We start from the raw sequence: 20320 nt of genomic DNA on the forward strand, positions 1-20320 counted from the left end.
TGCAGCCAATTGGGGAGTGAACCAGCAGATGGAAGACCTCCCTCTCTCCTTTCTGCCTCTTCTTCTCTCTCTGTGTAACTCTGGCTTTCAAATAAATAAGTAAATAGATAAATAATTTTTAAAAAGATACATTTGTTTGCAAACAATATGTGACATCAATACAACTACTTAAATTTTCTCATACAAGTAGTTTAATTTGGAGGCCTGAATTATGGCTGATTGGTTCTGTAGTCTAATGATATCTTTGAACCCAACTATTTTCCCCTTCTTTATGAATTTCAGTGTTGTATATTACTAGAATTCTGAAAAAAATTCACAGAAACTTTAGGCATCATCTAAACATCATAATCTCCAAAGAGCAAAAATCATTGCAAACTATGATTTTCTAGAATTATTTCTTTGGATAATGCTACAATTTTATTGTAGCTTTAAATTGAGCACACACACACACACACACACACACATACCCATGTACCATACATACATTCACAAATGTACATACACAATCAGCAAGTCTCCAATGCACTTACCAAAGTGCATCAATGTGCTAGTTTAAGATTACTGCCAAAGAATAGTCCCTTTCTTTAAATACCAATTTACTCTATTGATTTATTTTTGACCAAAAAGGATGCAGTTTAGTTACTGTTTTGACAAAGAGGCAGGTATCATCACAAAGCACAAATGAGTGAATAAGTTACATTATCCAGGGAATTAGATAAGAAATGGCTCACTCATCAAATTAAAAGGAATTGAATCTAGTTTGAGTTACCATGTCAAGCAAAATATGAAGTTTTACAAAACTTGAATGTATATAATTTCAAATAAATTTTGAGTTGTATCTAAATGTGTACACTACAACATTAAGCATAAAGGCACAGATATTTAAATACCTTTATTTAGGAAAATGTGAATAGATAATAATAATAATTGCTAACATTTATTTTATACCAGGTGATGTTTCCTGAATTTTATGTTTCCAGAAAAATGGAGGTAGCTCCTGTTATTTTAACTTTAAAGAAAATGCAACTGAGGCATGAAGAGGTAAGTAACTGGTTTGCCCAAGGATATATAATCATGAAGTGGCAAAGCCTTAGACTTGGCATGATCTGAATGGCAGCCATTTTTTTTCACAAATTCAATGTTTGATCTATTTCATATATTCACTAAAAGGATTTACTATCAAATGATACTTTCTGATAAAACCTATGAAAACTGCAGATGAGTATTGCTCCAAAGCAAATACTTGAGGCTAGCATTACGTGTAGCAGGTAAAGCCATTGTCTTTAAATTTAGCAAAGATATGCCTTGTTAGATGAGTGTACTTTGTGTAATTCTTCTTGTCAGTGTATACACTTTAGAAATTGATTACAGGGGCCAGTGCTGTGGCACAGCATGTTAAAACCCCAACCTAGGGTGCCAGCATCCCATATGGGTGCTGGTTTGAGTTCCAGTTGCTCCACTTCTGATCTGGCTCCTTGCTAATGCACCTGGGAAAGCATCAGAGGATGGCTCAAGTCCTTGGGCCCCTGCACCTGTGTGGGAGACCTGAGAAAAGCTCCTGGCTCCAGGCTTCAGATCAGCTCAGCTCCGGCTTTTGCAGCCAATTGGGAAGTGAACCAGCAGATTGAAGACTTTTCTCTCTGTCTCTACCTCTCTACATAACTCTGTCTTTCAAATAAATAAAAATAAATCTAGAAAAAAAGAAATTGATTACATCAGGCAACACATATGAACTTTTTTATAGAAAGATTGACCTTTAGAAAAATTTTAGACCTACAGAAAAAAAAGTGGCACAAATGTGAACTTTTGAATAAAAATCTATTTTTCATGAATGTATGGTATTATAAAACACAGCAATACATCACGGAAAACCAAAAATAAATTGGACTATCTCATTCTGTGATTTGAAATCTAGGGACAAATGTCCTTTATTTTTCTTACAGAGAATGTAAATAGTGTTGTGATATCAAACTCATTCTAAGTTTAGGTACCCCATGGAAAGTTTGATCTAATGAAAACAAATCTGTTGGATCATTTACCTCATACATTCCACTACCATGAAAATAATATATCTGTCATAATACATCAAGAAGAAAACACATTTATGCCTAAAAATACAAATTCAACTATTACAAGCTGTTCAGCAAAATTTAAATTGTATGTTTTTAATATTCTAAAGTGGAACATTTTTCTTTGCTTCTCAATAAAAATGTGATACACTTTAACATCTTCAGAATAAGAACTGAGAGTGTACAAGGCAAAATTTATTTATTTATTTATTTATTTTTTGCCAGGCAGAGTTAGACAGTGAGAGAGACAGAGAGAAAGGTCTTCCTTCCATTGGTTCACCCACCAAATGGCCACCATGGCCTCCCGATCTCCCATGTGGGTGCAGGGCCCAAGCACTTGGGCCATCCTCCATTGCTCTCCTGGGCCACAGCAGAGAGATGGACTGGAAGAGGAGCAACCGGGACTAGAACCTGGGGTGCCAGCACTGCAGGCGGAGGATTAGCCTTGTGAGCCACGTACCCGGTGAAATATAGTTTAAGGAGAGAATTTATAACGTTCATTTTTAAAGTAACAAAAACATTTTTCACTTCTTGGTTTGCATTTTAAATTTGTACATATATATATGTATATATATATATATTAGCCATCCTTACTGGTTATTGCAAATTACCACATCCCAAAATTAATTGCTTCTCAACATTTACAATTTGTTTCTTCACTTTAAAGAAAAATATTTGTGTCTCTTGAGTAAACAAGTAAATATAATGATTTGGCATCATTTTATAAAACTCAAATCTGTAAGAACTCAAAAACCACTGCAGAAATATTCTATAAGAATGTACTCATGCATATTGTTCTTACAATAGATTCACCCATGTCATAGGAGAGCAACTCCTTGCTCAACATTCAAAATGTTCACAGTCTTCTAAATATTCCTTTTAACATAGTGACCACAGTTGGACACAAGAGAGTCTTTAAAATTAAAAGAAACAATTTGGGTATGCTGACTCTCCTAGTCTTCTTGTTTTCCTGGGACAGAGTATCTTTTTTGAATGTAGGCTGACAAGGATACAACCCCCTCCACAAAGTAAAATGCCTAAACATTAGAGCACTGCTCCTGACCCCTGCTCACTTGTTCCTCTATGTGGGATTTATGAATGACTTGCATGAATGGAGAGATGAAAGAGGCAATGAGCTACCACCCCCCTGCTGCACAAGGGCCCAGTGTGCCTCCAGCACCCTCCTACCAAACCCTTCCCCCTGTCTGCCCATGCAGACCACATAGATGCTGCGTCAGCGAGCAAATTAGCACCACGCACTTGGTTTTCCTGCTGAGACTCAGCCTTCATTGCTTCCCCAACTGCAGCACATGCTGCAAGCCTCAGCCAGCAGGGCTGGTGGGAGAGGTGGACAGTTGCACTCACAAGGTCTCTCTCTTCTTCTCCTGCCCCTCCTGACTCTCGGGCCACCACCTGCATTCTAGCCACAAGGTACAAAATGGGACGGCCAAGAACCTAACACCACCCACATCACCCACACACACCGCAACTACTAGCTGCCCACCAATGACCACTGCCTTCATAGCCAGCCTATCATGGGGTGGGTCTTGCAGCTCTAGTCCTGCCCCAGGGCAGCAATGATTGGCCTGATGCCCCCTGCTGGGCTGAGCCTGAGCTGCCCAGCATCAGATTCTGGAAGCAAGAGAGCTGCTGATGGCTGTGGCCCTGGCTCAGAGCACACTCAGGGAGAACCCATGACCGGCAAGGGCGCTGGGGCTCTGGACTTTCCTAGGGTGGAGGCTGGCTCAGCCCTTCTTCCCCCAGCCCTGCCCGCAGGTGGAGCAGGGTTCCCACGGGGGCATCATCCCTCAAGGGAGAATGGGTGAACCACAAATGCTGCAACTGCGAGTGCTGGGTGCTGGCCTACACCCGTCCGGGAGGGAGTAGAAGACAGTGACTTTGTGGGGAAGTGACACTTGAGCTGGGCCTGTATTTTGGGTTAGCTCTGGACACACATTCCTGTCTGCGGGTCTGTTGCAGGCTTCCTGGAGGCTCTGGGAGCCGAATTCCTGGTGGGGAGGGCAGGAGGGCGGGAAGTCGAGGCGCTGAGCTCCCGCTGGGTGCACCAGGCACTTTGGAGCTGTTCAGAGTAAGGAGTTGAGGTCACCTCCTGAACCACTGCTGGTCCCAAACTCCTGGTTTGGGATTTGCCAGAACCCTGAAGTAGGGGTGTGGTGGGGGTGGTAGTGGTTGGCTTCAATGCACTGTATTTGTGAATTCTTCAAACACAGCTTCTCCCTACTCCTGCAGGCTTTCAGGTGATTGATGAGAACAGAGTCCCTCTGCTGCAAAGTGACTGAAGTTTGGAAACTACGTCCAGAACTTCACAGTGTGTATTCAGCTGGTCATCCTTCAGGTCTGCAGGTGGACAGCAAGAGCAACAGTAAGATATTAATTACTGTAGATACTCTCCTTTCTTTCCGGTAGACCCACCAAAAGAGAATGGGAGATGAGTACTTGAACATTGGAACCAGTCAGTTTGCTAGGGTGAGCTGCCAGTACTTGGAGCTCAGGAGTGGACATGGAGAGCAAAACATGCACTGTTACTAAAGAGGACAGTTAGGTATTTTACTGTGAAAAGGGAAATCATTTAGAAGTGAGCAAGACACCTTAAGAAAAGGTCTGTATAGTTATTTTTGTTTATTTGAAAGGCAGAGAGAGCCCTTCCATTTACTGCTCATTCCTCAAATGTCTGCACCAACCAGAGCTGGTTCAGGCTGAAGCGAGGAACTCAGTGTGGGTCTCCCACACAGGTGGCAGGGACTCAAGTACTTGAGCCATCAGCTGCTGCCTCCCAGGGTTCTGTTAGCAGGAAGCCAGAAGCAGAAGCAGGGCTAGGGCTTGAGCCCTGGGCATTCTGACTGGGATGTGGAAGGCTTTACCACTATGCCAAACACATGCTCCAGTAAGCTGTTTCAACACGTTTGCAAAATGTAAGAATGTGGTTTTAAATATATGCTCTTCATCTTAAAAATTTGCATAATCTTATATTCAGTTTCATGTGATTCAATACTTATTATTAAATACATGTAATGTTTAGACACATGCTTTACTCACCAATACAAACCTCAGTAATTTTTTCACTTAGAACCTTGAATATTAGCATTCATTCAGACTAAAGTTCACTCATAGGCTGGGAATTCTGACAGAGACAGTAGGGAAAAAAATCTAGATGTGTATCTGATACCTAATAAGATTCTGAACCTGACTGACAGAATCTGAGTAACTGTTCAGAGAGTGACTTCATACCTCTCCCCTCTGTAATGAGAAGACTGTGTCCTTTGGCCACTTTCACATGATGTTATGTAAATCTTACCTGAAAAGCCTTTTATAAATTCTGAAGTACCATACAGAAGCATATTATGCATTTCCATATGAGTGAAAAAAAGCAATGTCAAAGGCATAGCTTTTCCAGAGAGAAGTTAGGAGGATTAGCTCAGTTCGTAAGTGTGTAAGTACCATTAAATATCTACATATTTGAAATAGATTTATAGAGTGTGGAGTTCAAGATAGATATTTAATAAATGCACTCTGGATAATAAGCAAATATCAGAAATAATGCCACACCAATCAGTGTTTAAACTCTTCAGACAGCTCCATGCCAGGGAAGTGCAGTGATCCCTGTAAATTAACAAAAATCAATCTGTGTATACCCATGGAAGCCACTGGTTTATATGCAGCCTATACTAGATGTTTTTGTGTTTAGTAAAATAACTTGATTTTTTAATGAATGCTTTCAGACTGATACCTGATGCTGAACGGCAGACAATTTTTTCTGAAAAGTATGTGGTTGAGAAATATAAATATAAATCAGTTTATAATTTTTGTGTCTGAATATTTTTATGCATTGAGACAATACCTGCAATAATCAGAAGACTTTTCCTCAAAAAGTTGCTATATTGATGCATTTTCATTTATTTATGTAATGTATGCTTAGGTAAAAGGAAGAGAGAGAGAGAGAGGGAGAGAGAGAGATCTCTATCTTTCATCTGCTGGCTCACTTCCAGATGGCCACAATAGCTGGGGCTAGCCAGGCTGAAGCCAGGACCCTGGAACTCTGTCCCAGTCCCCCATGTGGGTGCAGGAACCCAAACTCTTGGGCAATCTTTGCTCCTTTTCCAAGCAAAGAGCTGGATGAGAAGTGAAGGAGGTGAGTCTCAAAGCAGTGCCATAAGGCATGCTGCTGTTGCAGTTGGCAACTTACTCCTTTGTGCCACAATGCTGGCCCTGGATTGATGACATATTGAAGTGCTGCCACTGGCTTTTGGCTAAATAGGATGACTTAACATGTGTTCCACTCTGTGGAAGAGGAACAAATAAGGCAGTTGGTTGTAAAAGTTGCCCATGGAAACCACAGCCTGAGAAAGATGAATCAACTCACCTTGCATTTTCCACCTTGCATCTACACCACACTTTGTGGATGAACATCTGATTGTACGCCATTGTGATGGAGGTTCTCAGGGTGCTGGAACATTTTGTAATTTTTTAAAAATATAGATTAAGAAGAAGGCAAATAAACAAAAAATTACAAACTGCTGCCAATAGCAAGAAGAGATTATTGAGAGTAAAAGGTCACCTGTTGGAGCCAGCACTGTGGCACATCAGGTTAAAGCCCTGGCCTGAAATACAGGCATCCCATATGAGAGCTGGTAGAGTTCCAGCTGCTCCACTTCCAGTCCAGCCTCCTGCTAATGCACCTGGGAAAGCAGTAGAGGATGGCCCAAGTCCTTGGGCCCTTTTGCTCATGTGGGAGACCCAGAAAAAGCTCCTTGCTCCTGGCTTCAGATCAGCTCAGCTCTGTCCATTGTAGCCATTTGGGCAGTGAACCAGCAGACAGAAGATTCTCTCTCTCTCTCTCTCTCTCTCTCTCTCTACATCTCTATATAACATTTTCAAATAAATAAAATATTTTTTCTGATAAAAAGGTATCCTGCCATACTTCTTTCATCCCTGTTAATTCCTAGGAATTAAAAATTGTCGGGGCCAGCACTGTGGCAAAAATGGGTTATACCAACAGCTGCAGCACTAGCATCCTCTATGGGCACCAATTGCATGTTCTACTTCTGATCCAGCTCCCTGCTAACATACCTAGGAAAGCAGAAGAATATGGTACAAATCCTTGGGTCCTGCACCCAAGCGAGGGACCTGGATGAAATTTCCCTGACTCCTGGCTTTTTTTTTAAAGATTTGTTTATTTATTTGAAAGAGTTACACACACACACACACACACACACAGAGAGAGAGAGAGGGAGGTCTTCCATCTGATGGTTTACTCCCCAACTGGTTGCAATGGCTGGAGCTGTGCTGATCTGAAGCCAGGAACCAGGAGCTTCTTCCAGGTCTCCCACTTAGGTGCAGGGGCCCAAGGACTTGGGCCATCTCCTACTGTTTTCCCAGACCATAAGCTGTAAGCTTGATCAGAAGTGGAGCAGCCCCGTCTTTCACCAGCACCCTTATGGGAGCCAGTGCTTCAAGCTAAGGTTGTAAATCTGCTGTGCCATAGCATTGGCCCCTACTCCTGGCTTTGCCCTGGCCCAGCCCCAGGTTTTCAGTAATTTGGGGAGTGAAGCCACAGATGGAAGACCTTTCTCAAGTAAATAAAACAATTCTTAAAAATATATAAATATATTTATGTAATAATCATGTTCATGGTTTAGAAATTTAGGGATCAAAATATATGCTTTTAAAAACCCACTCAGTATCATTCTGTATATTGCTCTTTGCTTTGCTTTTTTCACTCATGAAGATGGTTTAGGTCCTGAATTTATCAGTGCTGTAAACTTCTTTCTTGTATACCTTTGAAAGCTTAAATGGTTTTTGTTTTTATTTTTTAAAGGAAGATTGATGCATATATTTGAAAATGTAGCAGAGTGGAAGAGACAGATTATCTATCTGCTGGTTTACTCCTCAGGTGGCTGCAGTGGCCTGGGCTGGGCCAGACTGAAGACAGGAACTTCATCTGGGTGTCCCATGTGGGTGGCAGGGCCCCAGTTATCTTCTGTTGCTTTTCTGGGACCATTAGCAGGAAGCCGGATTGGAAGGGGAGCTGCTGAGACTCAGATAGCACCCATATGGGTTACCGGCATTGCAGGCAGTGTCTTACCTCATGCTACAGCACTGGCACCAAGTGGTCACATTTTACCTAGGGAAAAGAAAAATTAAAACCTAGGAAATTAAATGCCATGGGCAAAGGATGTGGTGAGTGGAAAAACTGAAAACTTTTAGTACCTAGTTGTTGGTCATATGAAAGAAGTGGAACACTTACCTATATTATTTCCTTTAGTCCAGTTTGAGTGTCTTTAATTTTTTTTTACTTAATTAGGAGGCAGAGGGAGAGAGAATGAAAATGCACTCTGATTCTCTGCTTTACTCCCCCAAATGCCTGCAACAGCCAGAACTGGGTCAGGCTGAAGCCAGGAGTGTGAACTCAATTTTTTTGATTATTTGACAGGTAGAGATAAAGACAGTGAGAGAAACAGAAAGAAAGGTCTTCCATCTGCTGGTTCATTCCCCAAATGGCCACTACAGCTGGCACCATGCCAATTCAAAGCCCGTAGCCAGGTGCTTCTTCCTGGTTTTCCATGAAGGTGCAGGAGCCTAAGCACTTGGGCCATCCTCCACTGCCCTCCCATGCCACAGCAGAGAGCTGGACTGGAAGAAGAATAACCAGGACTAGAACACGGCACACAAATGGAATGCTGGTGCTGCAGGCAGAGGATTTACCAAGTGAGCCATGGCGCCAGCCCATGAACTCATTCTTAATCTCCCATGTGTGGGCAGAAACCTGAATACTTGAGCCATCAGTGCTGCCTTATAGGATCAGTATTTGCATGAAGCTGGAGTTAGGAACCAGAGCTAGGCACTGAAGCCCAGTACTCTGATGTAAGACTTGGACATCTTTTTTTTTCCCAAAGATTGATTTATTTATTTGAAAGGCAGAGTTGCATAGAGAGAGAGAAGTCTTCCATCTGCTGGTTCACTTTCCAGTTGGCTGCAACGGCTGGAGCTGGGCTCATCTGAAGCCAAGAGCCAGGAGCTTCAAGGTCTCCCATGCATGTGCATGGGCCCAAGCACTTGGGCCATTTTCTACTGCTTTCCCAGGCCATAGCAAGGAGCTGGATCAGAAGTGGAGCAGCAAGGACTCCAACCAGTGCCCATATGGGATGCCCATAATGTTTTCTTTAATTGGAGAAATGTTCCTTTGATAGAATGAGCGTATGACCCCACAATATTCTCTACTTACTCATAATAGGGTCTGAGATGTAAAAGTCATGATTAATTTCTTAGAAGAAAATTTACATACCCAGAAGCAAAGAGAGAAAATTTTGTTGTTCTCATGAATGAAGCAGAGTTTAAAAACTAATACTTAACTTGTATTTTAGAGGAGTTAATGACTTAACCATCTCTTCTATTAGAAATACTACATTGTGGCCAGTGCTGTGGCACAGCGGGTTAAAGCACTGGCCTGAAGTGTCAGCATCCCATATGGGCTCCGGCTCTAGTCCCGGCTGCTCCTCTTCTGATCCAGCTCTCTGCTATGGCCTGGGAAAGCAATAGATGGCACAAGTCTTTGGGCTGTTCTGAGGCTCTTAGCATAGTGAAGATATCTTAGATTCTCATTAGTGAAATCTTTAGAAATTTCATAAAGCATCAACTTTCTTTAATGATCTGAAACAGAGATGAGATCCATAAGGGCAGAACTGCTCAGCAGCCACACTGCAGGAATATGTATCTTTCTGACGATATCTTCATCTGCTTCTTGCAGTTGCAGCCAGTCTATGAGCTCTTGGTCTGTTTTCTGCCCTTGGGAGGACCTAGGGTGCTCTATATTATCTGTAAGGATTCAAAATTTGTTGTATATTAGTGTCTAATCATAAAATTTCCAAAGTGACAAGCTGGATATAATAAACTATGCTAGACTGCCAAAAAAAATACAAACATGGTGTACTGTCTATAAAGTACAGCGGTAAATCTGTATTATAGAGATACACATCTCTACACAATTCTCTCTTTCACTTTGAAAGTCTACATTCAGCTCTCGATGTTATGATTACTTAGGAAGAGATTTCTTATACTTACTTTCATAATCAGTGAACTCGGAATTATTAGTGTAGTATTGAGGATTGTACTGACTAAAACACTATGTTTATTCCATGTTAAATAACATCATCGTATCTTTGGATTCCATTTGTTCTGCTACTGATGTATTCACAGGAGGGGGAGGTGGGAGGAAAACCCAAGATCCATTGGGGTGGAGGAGGAATGTCAGAGGCTGTGGTTCTATTGTACTGCAGCTTTGATTCTGGAAGAACACATTAATGGACCCAGATGGTTTGAAGCTAACCGAGGGCCTATGTTCTGTACACTTGTCTGTGGTACTGCATTTTCATTTATGTAAAATTTATTTTCTTCAAGCAATATATTAATTTGGATGAAAATGAAGATGTTAAGGAATTTTCAGAATGGGTCTGTTTAACCCTCATTGGCTTTGTTTTTAGGCACTTAACTCAGAAAAGAAAAGATAGAAAAATACATTTTGGGTTCTCTTCATCTGTACCACAGCACTCTTTGGTTAAGATTTGTCATTTTGTCATATTTGATTCTCTAGACTCCCTGAAAAATCCCCTACTTCATTAGATGGAGTCCGTGTCTCACCATGGTAGTGAAAAGTTTAAAATGTTCCAGCTTTGCATTTAGCTAGGCCGTGGACACATGCCATGGCACTTGCCAGCCAATTGTGTCAGGGGCATCATCTGAATCAGAATTACTTGCATGAAAACAAGGAGTTGCAGATTCTTCCAGTGAAAGTGGAGAGGAGCAGGAGCTGCAGAACATTGCCAGGGGTGAGTGTGCCATGGGATGCCATGTGGTGGCTGGTGTCTGGGGTGCTGGTTCTGCAGAAGATAGGGCTTATGGGGGCTGGTGCTGTAGTGTAGCAGGTAAGGCTGCCTCCTGCAGTGCCAGCATCCCATATGGTCACTGGTTCAAGTCCCAGCTGCTCCTCTTATGATCCAGCTGTGCTATGGCCTGAGAAAGCAATATAAGATGGCCCACGTCTTTGCACCCCTGAACCCACATGGGAGACCTGGAAGAAACTCCTAGCTCCTGGCTTTGGATCAGCTCAGCTCTGGCCATTGCATCCAATTGGGGAGTAAACCAGCAGATGGAAGATTCTCTCTCTCTCTCTCTCTCTCTCTGTGCCTCTCCTCTCTCTGTGTAACTCTGACTTTCAAATAAATAAATCTTTTTTTAAAGAGCTTATGCTTATGGATAGTGGTCATGGAAAATGTATGGGACATTTGGCAGCAAGATTTTGGATGAATTTTCCAACCCCTGAACCTCCTAGAGATTAGAATAGACTTCTAATGCATAACTTCCTCTTATGCTTAATTAGGTTTTTGTTTTGAATTGTTTTTGATGAAACAGCAAGGAATTCTGAGTTATAGACTTCCTATTTCAGAGACAGGAGAACACTGATGCCTGCATTATAATTAAATAATGCCTATCACCGTTTCTTAAGCAACAAATGATCACAGATTCCCTCTTTGCTGCTAAGTAATGAGCATGGTGATTCTTCCCTCCGTAACCACCTCCCCACCTACACTCCCTCCCCTCTTCCTCCTTCCTCTCCTATTGACATGGAGTGCCATACATAGCTAGGGTGAACATTTATCCCGCTTGGCCCTAGGTGTTCATACACTTCAACTGTGTGTAATTATTCATATGCCCTTTTTATGACCAAGCTTATGTCAGAACGACAAATTATATATTCACCTAATACTGAGAATCATCAAATTGATTTCTATTTTCTTCTCTCTTAGGCAGTTCTTGAGGGGCAGAAATATTTATTTTGTATATCATGTATTTATTCAACTAAAAGACTGACTGTCAAGATGCTGAGTTTTAGTGTCAAAGCAAATATGTTTCTAGACCCCATGAAGTTTACAGTCTGGCAAGAAAGAGCCATCTACCCCAAGAATATTGTTTAACATAGTAAATGCTGGTGTGAAGTCAGTGGATAAAAATTGAAGCATTCTTAATCTAGCACCAACTCTAATCCCATGATCTCTAATTGAGAGAAGTAATCAGAAACACAGAACTCCATGTTAGCCAGTTATCTCTTTGAATTTCTGCTTAAAAATAAAACATATCAAACAACACACAAATACCTAGGAGTGCATAATATTTATATACTATCTTGATATTAAAAATAAGAAAAAATAACCATGAAATAATAGCAACTTTGAATCTCCTTTGTTTTCTAGACAAGTTATAATCCTATATGGTTCTTTACAGTAAATTACAGTACATCATTACAATATATAATTACAGTAAATAATTACAGTAAATTATTTTTGTCGGTATACTTCATCTCTCTCACATTTTTTCCCTTTGAGAAATCAGATTTTAAAAACTGAGACCCAAGACAAAAGAAAGATTTTTATGCTAGTGTTATATGTTGATTGGCTCTCTAAAAAAAGATTTATTTATTTATTTGAAAGTCAGAGTTACACAGAGTAGAAAGGGAGAGAGAGAGAGAGAGACATCTTCCATCTTTTGGTTCACCCACCAATTGGTTACAATGGCTGGAGCTGTACAGCTCCAATGCCAGCAGCCAGGGGGTTCTTCTGGGTCTCTCACACAGGTGCAGCTGCCCAAGGACTTGGGCCATCTTCCACTGCTTTCCCTGGCCATAGCAGAGAGTTGGATTGAAAGCAGACTAGCCGGGCTCAACCTCCACCCATATGGAATGTCCATGCTGGCAGTAGCTTTACCTGCTATTTCACAGTGCTGGCCCCTTGATTGGCCTTTTTAATGATATTAAAAAACACCGTATTTTTCTAAGCTCTTTCCATTCAGTTTCTACTTTGTAAACTCCAGATAATACTGTCCCCAGAATTAATCTAAGGTATAAATAATATGATATGAGGCATTTAACCCCTTAACCTGTCTCCTTGAATACTCAGCTATGTTAGCTCTGTGTCCATTCTTCTGTCTCTGTACTAGATGAATAAAAAGACAGTGTAAAATGATTTGAAAAGAACTATAAGGGGTCGGTGCTGTGGTGCTGCTGCCAATTGGGGAGTGAACCAGCAGATGGAAAACACCTCTCTCTCTCTCTCTGTGTGCCTCTCCTTCTCTGTAACTCTGACTTCCAAATAAATCAATAAATCTTAAAAGAACTATAAACATCAATAAAATACAAATGAAAATTGTATTCTCAAAACTGGATATTAAACCATGCCTTCCTCACCTCTGTTAAAAGTTACATTCTATCATAGTCATTTATGATTTCTAGGGCCAAAGTAGTAAATAAGATTTTTCTGGAAGAGACAGAGGTTATGAGGGAGCCAGGATTTGGGGTCAGTTAGCAGCAGTGAGTGTCACTCTTTCAGATTTGATTCAGGAAAGGAAGAACAGCAACTGATCCCTGAGATTTTTGGAGGGGAAGGAAAGGAAGGAGGGACTGAACAAAAGGAAATGCCCTCTGGTTGTGGGCACCCACCCCCGACTGCAGCCTTTGGGGAGGGCCAGCTGGTGTCTCTATGAATGCTGCAGCCTGGACTCCATTTCCCAGAGTTCCCAGGAGCTCCGACCTATTCTGCCTTCCAAATGCCTGTGCCCATGTGCCTGCTAACAGCCAGTCCCTGGGGGTCTGAGTTGGACCAGAGGGAGTTCATTCCCTGATCAGGGTCAGCCCTAGGGGCTGTGCTGCTCCTTCTCTGGCATTTACTGCAACTCCTGCCCTGCACGTGCAATCCCAGGCAGTTTCCAAGTGCTCACCCTGAGCCTGCCTCCTACTGCTTCTTCCCTCTTCATCTTCTGCCTGTGGGTCCCATGTACCAGGGACTCTCTTCCCCACACTGCCCGCTTCGCTCCCCATGTTTCTGGAAGAAAGCGTACCTGCTCCAGGGACTTTCTGCTGCAGGTTTGACATGCAGTAAGGGGTGGGGACATGTGTGGGAGAAGGGTGGGTGCCAGGGCACCAGTGATCCTGGCAACTTCCCCTGAGGTCAGGGCTGGGACCTGGGCTGTTCTGTCTCCCACCTCTGCTTCTCAGGCTGGACTCTCTCCTGCAGAACCTCATCCAAACTGTCCCTAATGTGCTTTATTTAGTGGTTACAGGAGAGAGAGGGCAGCATTCTGGGAACTTGCATATGCAGGGAAGAAAGGCAGAAAGACTCCCACTCTCTACAGTTAAATAAGCTGGGTTCCAACTGTGGGTGTTTTCAGAATGCAGTCTGGCCTGGTCTCTTGATGTTTCCTGGGCTGGTTCCTGCAGGGTGGGGCTGGATGGTCTTCAGCAGGGAGCCTGGGGCAGCAGAGGGGTGGGAAGAAGGATCTGACTAGGATCTGCCCCACTGCTCTCATCCTGCACCTCATCTTCCTGGTGGGGAGCAGTGTGAAGCGTGAATAGCTGCTTTATGCATTGATCCCTCTCAAGTATTAGTTATCAGATTTTTCCAATGTGGAATTTGAAGCTGTTCCAGAAACCTGGGGTGGGAAAACTCCCTTCTTTCAAACAGGCACAGAGACAGGGGAGGATCCAAGGAGTTTCTATTAATGGCCCTAGGCACAGCTGGAATGATTTCCTGAGAACTCAGCATCAAATTCAAGTTTCTTAGCTGTTACAGCATTGGTGGGTTTAAATGGCAGCCTACATGACTTAGGACCACAATTTCCAATGGTCAGTGGGTCCAGTGTGTTTGTAAAAGAGATGCCAGGGACAGCTTTATTAGGACAGATTTATGACTGGAGTTTACAGAAGCAGAACTTAGGATATCTTCCCTCCCTAGACAAGATTTCAGTAGGCAGCTGTTTCACTCGTTAATTGTGAGCATCCACTTTTAAAGGTTTGTGTTGGATGGGGTCCACTTCTCTTTCTTTGATGATGTATTTGGCTGCTTTTCATTTTCTGTCTTCAGCTATCTCTTCTCCTGTTAGCAAGGCTGTCAACTGTTTTGACCTGCCACTGATCCCTTTGCAAAGTGAGAAGGGAACTAAAATTAATGCAAGTCTACTGTGTTGTCAATAACTGGAGCTACATTTTTAAAGATTTATTTATTCATTTGAAAGAGTTACACAGAGAGAGGAGAGAGACAGAGAGAGAGAGAGAGAGAGACGTCTTCCGTCCGATGGTTCACTCCCCAATTGGCAGCAACAACTGGAGCTGTGCCAGTCTGAATCCTGTAGCCAGGAACTTCTTCTGGGATGAAGCTGTTTTTTTAAATAATTATTTATTTAATTGAAAGGCAGAGTTACCGAGTGGCAGAAACAGAGATAGATGGCTGGAGCTGTTTGGATCCACAACCAGAAGCCAGGAGCTTTGTCCAGGTCTCATAGGTGGGTGCAGGAGATGAGGGATTTGGGCCATCTTCTACTGTTTTCCCAGGCCACAGCAGAGAGCTGGATGGGAAGTGCAGCAGCCAGGATCCCAACCAGCACCCATATAAGATGCTGACACTGAAGGCAGTAGCTTTACTCACTATGCAACAGTGCTGCACACTAACGGGAGCTCTTTTAATCTGAGTATGCATAAAGTGGAGAATTACAGCATCATAAATACAGATAAGTTACAGTTTTTCTCTGCGCAGTACTTTACAGTTACCCAGTGATCCACTGAGAATCTTACTTTCCACACTGTGTAATTAAGAAAGCCAGTTACTTGTTTTATTTTGGTTCTGTGTTTAAACCCATGACATTTTTGACATGGGAGGATATTAGTTCTACAATTTCATAGAGACTGGTCTGTGGAAGCATCGATAGAAGTTATAACTGTGAGAGTGGTAAGAAAGAAGAGGGGAAGAAATAAGTGTCCCTTACGCCACACAGAGGTGTCCACAAATGGAGTAGAAGACGTGCCCTTGAAAACTATGGCTGACTTTCTGGGACAAACTGTGTTTGAGTGCTTCACATGTTCTGATAGAAAGGTGTTGCCACCAGGTTATTAGTATATTTATTTAGTTAGTTTTTAAAGATTTATTTATTTATTTGAAAATCAGAGTTACACAGAGAGAGAAGGAGAGGCAGAGAGAGAGAGAGAGAGAGAGAGAGAGAGAGGGGTCTTCCATCAGGTTCATTTCCCCAATGGCTTCATCATTGTGAACTTTGCTCAGTTCCTGACCTATACCTTTCCTTTAACCTAGTACTTTGCCATGTAGTAGCCCATGAAAACTGCAGACTGCATAAATTAATGAATACTTGGAGGGTTGTGATTTCTTAGAGGAACATCATGAGATAGGAGGAATAAAACAAAACAAAAGTATCCTCCATATATAGAAGGTACACTGTTTTTGCAAGCCACAGAGAAGAGGAAGAAGCAGGAAAGTAGTGAGACTGGAAAGTTTGCGGCAAAGGTAATAGGCACTGGTCAAGAATTTAACAAGCCCATTAGGAAAACATTAAGGTTTCCTTACTTCCATGTAGACTCTGCCCTCTTATGGTGAACAGGGTCCTCTAAACCCACTTGTTGCACAAATGAAAACCCAAGCATTGTCTTCTCCCACAGATGGAGTCTGCTATTGGTTTTGATTTACATTTCCCTAATGGCTAGTGATATTGGGCATGTTCATCTATGTCTTGACCATTGAGATTTCCTCTTCTGAGAAACATCTATTCTGATCATTGCCCATTTCTTAAGTGTACATTTTACTTCTTGTTTGGAGTTTTTCCAGTTCTATATATGTATGTTCTGGCTATCAATCTTTTGTCATAGTCAGAGTTTTCAATGTTTCCTGCCATTCTGTCCATTGTATGTTCATTCTGTTGAATACTTTGTTGTGAAGATGTATCTTAATTTGATATGCTCAAATTTCTATATTTTATTTTTGTTACTTGTGCTTTTGGAATCTTACCCAAAACTGTTGTCTATGCTTATGTTTTATAGTTTCTCATATGTTTACTTAGTTTTTGGTTTTATATTTAGACTTTTAATTCACCATGAGTTGCTTTTACATAGTGTATGAGGTGTTGGGTATATTTTCAGGCTTCTACATATGGATAATCACTTTCCTTTAAACCATATGCTAAAGGGATTCTTCTTTTTCCTGTTTGTTTTCTTTCCTTTGTTAAATAGGAGTTGCCTGTAGAAAAGTCGGTAAATTTCAGCTGCCTATTCTTTTCCATTGAACTATTTGTCTGTTTTCCAATAGTGCTAACACTGCTTCTATTTTTTTTAAGATTTATTTATTTATTTGAAAGGCCAGATGCTTCTTCCAAGTCTCTCATGTGGGTGCCAGAACTGTAGAACACAGTCCATCTTCCACCAATTTCCCAGGTGCATTAGTAGGGAGCTGGATTGGAAGTGGAGCACCTGGTCTCCTAGCAGCAACATATGGGATGCATGCACAGCAGGTCAAGGCTTTAACCCACTACACCACAGCATCAAACCCTTCCTTATTTACTTCTGCTGTGATCTTTCATTATTCACTTTTTTCTACTGCCCTGCATCTTGACTCATTCCTTTTTTTTTTTTTTTTCTGGGTCCTGGAGGATGGTAGTAGGTTGCTTCTGGGATATCTTTTTTGTGTTAGTAGATAATTGGTAATCAAAAATCATAGTTATTAGTTTCTATATTTCTCTGCTAATCACGAGGACCTTCTAGATGACAGCAGAAAATGCTGGCAGAAATGAGGATATATTAATTTGCTAAGAAAATACCACAGAGAATATGATTTACATCATAGAATTTTACTTCTCAGAGTTGTAGAGGTAGAAAATATCAGATCAAGGTGCTAATAGGCTCGAGTTTTCCAGAAGCCTTTCTCCGATGTGACAGACACATCTATCATTTGATCTGCTTAAAACTACTTTCCTCAGGTAAAGTCATGTTGGTGATTAGCACTTCAGTGTTTGAGTTTTAGGGAGGCACATTTCAGTTCACAACAGCAAAAGGGGCCCTGTGGTCTACTTCAATGACAGCCATCTCTGCGGAGGACAGAAAGTTTGAAATCAGCGTTAGGAATTCTCACAGTATTACTGTCAGTGCTATCTCCATCAAATGTGCATTCATGTACACACAAACAAAACTACCTGTACACATAAACACATTCAACAGTGGAAATGCCTGATGGTTGTGTATGGGTAACATCAATATAATAATCCATAAGATGGCCTATTAGCAGACATTAAAAAGAGAATTAGAAAGAATGACAAAAAAATCTGCAATTACCTATATTTATGTCTATATGTATGATATTCAGTATTTATAGTTGCTAAAAGATGAATACTGATGTGTGGGAATAAAAGCTAAACCTTACCTTGCAATATTGCAGCCTAGTCTACATGAAAGATGTCTTCCTAAAACCTTTCCCTGGGCCCACTTTGTGGAATAGTAGATTAAGCATCCACCTGCAGCACCAGCATCCCACATGGGCACCAGTTTGAGTCCCTGCTCCTGCACTTCCAATCCAGCTCTTTACTAATGGCCTAGGAAAGCAGTGCAATATGCCCTGAGTTCTTGGGCCCCTGCACCCATGTGAGAGACCTGGAGGAAGCTGCTGGCTCCTGGCTTCTGGCACCTGGCTTCAGATCGGCCCAGCTCCAGCCATTCTGGCCATTTAGGGGGGAACCAGTCGATAGAAGACCTCTCCTTCTCTTCCTCTCTATATCTGTAATTCTGCCTCACAATAAATAAATACATTTTTAAAAACCTTTCCCTTTTTAAATTTCTTAATTGTTTTAAAGATTTATTTATTTATTTACAAGTTGAGTTACAGACAGAGAGAAGAGCCAGAGAGAAAGAGAGAGGTCTTCCATCTGATGTTCACTCCCTAATTGATTGCAACTGCCAGAGCTGTGCTGATCCGATGCCAGGAGCCAGGAGCTAGTTCCAGGTCTCCCAGATGGGTACAGGGGCCCAAGGACTTGGGCCACCTTCTACTACTTTCCCAGTCCATAGCAGAGAGCAGGATCAGAAGTGGAGCAGCTGAGTATTGAACCGGCCCCCATATGGGATGCTGGTGCTTCAGGCCAGGGAGTTAACCTGCTCCAACACAGCACAAGTCCAGCATTTTAAATTTCTGATACTCTAAAGTAGCACAGGACTGCATTACATCTAGGAATGATGCATTTAAAAATTATAAATCTAGTGCATTTTAGCAGAATTTTTAACAAATACTTCTGATTTTCTCAGCATTATGTATAAATAAATGACATAATGAGTCATTGTCAGATTTTTAGCTTTTGACAGCCACTTATAATATTTCACAGCTTTTTGAAATGTATTGCTAGTGTGTTTTTCTCAACACATGCACTGGATTTTACCAGTTTAGTGCACATGGAGTTGCCTCTTATAGGATTTGCATTTTGATGGGTTTTCATGGCACATGTAATCAACATCTGCAAAGCCTCTAAAACACATAAATAATGACATGATTCTGGCTTTTTTCTTAAAGATTTATTTATTTGAAAGAGTTGCACAAATAGGGGAGAGGTAGAGAGAGAGACAGACAGACAGAAACATAGAGGTCTTCCATCTGCTGGTTTACTCCCAGTTGGCCGCAATGGCTGGTCTGTGTCAATCCGAAGCCAGGAGCTACTTCCGGATCTCTCATGTGTGCAAGGCCCCAAGGACTTGGGCCACCTTCTACTGCTTTCCAAGGCCATAGCAGAGAGCTGGTTCAGAAGTGGAGCAGCCACGTCTTGAACTGGCACCCACATGGCTTGCCAGCATTGCAGGAAGCAACTTTATCTGGTATGCCACAGCGCCTGCCCCACATTACATCACTTTAAGATGATATGGATTTAAGTTCATGAGAAATTATTAGCATAGTGGGAACTGATAGATATGGATGAAGCAGGATGGACTTGTTAGGAATGGTGATGTTAATTTTCTTATAAAATAAATAAATAAGAAATTAAATATGGTCAGACATAAATGAAGACTAAATTTTTTTAATGGTGATCCAGAAAACACTGATCTCAGGTCTTTTTTTTCCAGTGTTAAGTTTATATTTTTAAATGCATATTAAGTGAACAAACTTCATGTAATTTATATATACAGATTGAAGAGCAAACTGATAACATCCTACCCTATCTTCCCTTGGTCTCATATTTCCAACTCCCTCCTTCTCGTTTTATTTTCTTTTAATTTTGACAGCTGCATGCTTTGATTTTATTTTAGAATCACAAGCTTTAACCCTCTACAAAATAAAGAATTCAGCAAGTAGTAGCAGAAATATCAATGAGTATATGTTGTTTACTCTATCAAAGAGCTCAGAAAAGTGCTATGAACAATACTCAAATCTCAA

At 41.5% G+C, this 20320-nt stretch overlaps 1 long non-coding RNA gene across 1 annotated transcript in view; it reads left to right on the forward strand.

The window, feature by feature from the left end:
* Window positions 1–949: 949 nt before the first annotated feature.
* The window catches only part of LOC138848058 (uncharacterized), a 50663-nt gene continuing 31292 nt past the window's right edge, over window positions 950–20320 (forward strand). The window contains exons 1-2 of the long non-coding RNA XR_011385919.1: window positions 950–1041; window positions 4320–4452. This is a non-coding gene — a long non-coding RNA (uncharacterized lncRNA). The remainder of the gene's footprint in view (window positions 1042–4319; window positions 4453–20320) is intronic.

This window comes from Oryctolagus cuniculus, unplaced genomic scaffold, assembly GCF_964237555.1.
Source record: "Oryctolagus cuniculus unplaced genomic scaffold, mOryCun1.1 SCAFFOLD_51, whole genome shotgun sequence".
Taxonomy (NCBI): Eukaryota; Metazoa; Chordata; class Mammalia; order Lagomorpha; family Leporidae; genus Oryctolagus; species Oryctolagus cuniculus.